The sequence below is a fragment of the Phoenix dactylifera genome, chromosome 15 (genome assembly GCF_051530095.1).
Source record: "Phoenix dactylifera cultivar Ajwa chromosome 15, Ajwa_hap1_PhDact_Kaust_v1.1, whole genome shotgun sequence".
NCBI lineage: Eukaryota > Viridiplantae > Streptophyta > Magnoliopsida > Arecales > Arecaceae > Phoenix > Phoenix dactylifera.
In genome coordinates, this window is record NC_143204.1 from 781,254 (window position 1) to 784,136 (window position 2,883).

At 41.0% G+C, this 2,883-nt stretch overlaps 1 pseudogene; it reads left to right on the forward strand.

The window, feature by feature from the left end:
* The first annotated feature begins 1,249 nt into the window (after positions 1–1,249).
* On the forward strand, positions 1,250–1,347 carry LOC149751182 (small nucleolar RNA R71; annotated as a pseudogene).
* Positions 1,348–2,883: the final 1,536 nt, after the last annotated feature.

The window sequence follows — 2,883 nt, forward strand, 5'->3', positions numbered from 1 at the left end:
AACAAGTTCACACTCGCTCCTAAATCTAGCAATGCTCGCTCAATCCTAAAATTGCCAATGATGCACGAGATAGTTGGGCAACCTGGATCCTTATATTTAGGAAGAATGTTATGCTGTAAAATTGCACTCACATTTTCAGCCAAAAATGCCTTCTTCTTGACATTTAAACGATGCTTGACAGTGCACAAATCTTTTAAAAATTTTGCATAGGAAGGCACTTGTTTGATTGCATCAAGAAGAGGTACATTGATTTTTACTTGCTTAAAAAGCTCAAGAATTTCAGAGTTTGGTTCAAGCTTTTGCAAGGGCTTTAATCTTTGTGGAAATGGTGCAGGAAAAGGACATTCAATTTTTTCAGTAGATGTTGGTGCTTCAGTTTCTTCGTTATCCTTTTCTTTTGTCTTGGGAGGGTCGGAATCAGGTATGACTTGTGTTTGTTCTGGGACTGGTCGATCAATAACCTTTCCACTTTGCAAAGTTATTATACTCTTCGCTTGTTCTTTATGCAAAGTTGAAGATGATGCATTGCTACCGCCATAGACTTGAGGATTAGGTTGTGGTTGAGCTGGTAGCTTACCTTTCTCTTGAGCACTTAAAGCAGTGGTCAGCGTTGTCAGTTGATTTCTTAATTCATCATTGATTTTAGCTTGACCTTGCATGAAAGATTGCAAAGTTTCTTCGAGACTGGATTTTTGAGGGGGTGCGTGTGCATAATGAGGTTGCGGAGGTGGAGGAGTTGGGTTATATACTTGTTGAGATTGGTCATTCCTCCACCTGAAATTTGGATGGTTCTTCCATCCAGGTTTGTAAGTACCCGAAAAAGGATTATTGAAAGATTTTTGATAGGTATTCATAACATTGGCCTGATCGTGCAAGACTTCCTTGAATGCGGGTATTGTGGGGCAATCAGTGATGAGATGGCCAGGCATCTCGCAAATCCTACAACACTCGCTGTTATGTTCTACGGTCTTGACGGGTTCAATCCTTCTAAGTTCATTTTCCTCTGCCTTCCTAGTGAGGGCTGCCATTTTAGCCTGAATATCATCCTGAGTACTAAGGTTGTAAAGGCCCCCGTGTCCAATGCTAGTAGGCTTCCCATAATTGTGCAGTCCCTACGAAAGAATCTAAATAGTCCCATGCCTCATCGGGTTGCTTTTCCAAAAATAGACCATTGCACATAGTCTCTATAAATTGTTTTAACTGTGGAGACAACCCTTCGTAAAAGAAACTAATGGTTCTCCATGTTTTAAACCCATGATGAGGACAAGAGAGAAGCAAATCTTTAAATCTCTCCCAGCATTCATAAAATGTTTCATGGTCTTTTTGTTGGAAATTACTAATGTGCCTTTTCAAAAAGTTAGTCCTTTGTGCAGGAAAGAATTTTTTCAAGATTTCTCTTTGCATATCATGCCATGTTCCTAGGGATCTAGGTCTCAAGGAGTTCAGCCATGTTTTGGCTTTATCCTTTAAGGAAAAAGGGAACAAGGTCAATTTAAGGACATCTTCCGATACATTTGACACTCTAAATGTGATGCTAATTTTTTAAAAATCCTTAAGGTGAAGATAAGGGTTCTCGGATTCCATTCCATGATACTTTGGCAGCAATTGAATTACTCCTGGTTTGATTTCAAAGTGTCCTACGTTTTCAGGAATAATCATGCATGAAGGTTAACTAGTCCTAGTGGGGTGTAAGTATTGTCGAAGTGTCATAACTGGGGGTCTACCTTCATCACCATGGTGACTTCCTACATCATCAGGAAAATTTGCCATCTCACAAGGTGTGAGATACTTCGAAGGAATTTCAAGGATGTGTCCTAAGGGATGATCTAAAGTTGTACGACTTAATCGACCGGTGTCGTCCCTATTCCAACCTAGCATACAAAATTTAATTAATTTTTTTTTTTAAATTTTTTTTATATTTTTTTAAAAAAATAAATATAAATGTAAGTACTAACTAAAGATACCCTAAAACTACATCCTAAAACAAAAATCTATTCACAATCAAACATGCAACTAAACATTACACCTCAATTTCTAATGTTTTTCCTAAATTTCTAGACAGCTTCCAACTGGTTTGAAGAGGGCACCTAAGCCTCCAATCCGGTCTAATGAACCGAGTTGACCAAGTAAGCTCCCAAGTAAGTAGAGGGGTCACGATGCGTTCGCAAAGGTCCCACTTAAAACCCACTTGCCTCGAACAGATGAACTGTCTCCCTTATAGGGACAAAGCTTGCCTAGACATCAACTAAGCCACAGAGCGAAATTGGTGCAACTTTCGGTGGTCTTCATCCTATTGAGCTCGAATGTCCTTAGTGTTGTCGGCGCCCCGCACCGGAACCCACTCACACCAGCGCCGCCACCGACGTCGGACAAGCAAGAGAGATACAAACGGATAAGCACTCTCTCGCTCCCTCGACTCCGGACTCAAGGATCACCTCTTCGCTCCGCCTACGAAGGGCAAAAGATTACCCCGTGGTATCAGTAGGGTAAAACACTTGAGCACCGCAACGGATTATCAAAGATCAAAGGAAGAAGAAGGAAGAAAATAGCAAAGCAAACACAAAAATGTAACGAGGTTCGGCTACAAATAGCCTACGTCCTCCACCGCTCCAAATCTCAATAAGGATGAACTGATTACAGAGATAGCACACACCCGAACGATCACAAGCGATCGATCTACAAGAGATTCACACAGAATTCCCTTTGCACAAGAAGTAGGATCCCAATCCTCTTCTTCTCTAGAACCCTAGCCTCACAAACAAGAGTCTCTCTCAAATATACGGCCAATCACCCTACCCTAGGGCTCTCATGAGTCCTATATATAGTCTCAAGACCTTCAGATGATCATAGCCGTCGAAACGCCACCAAAAACACCAAAAGAAA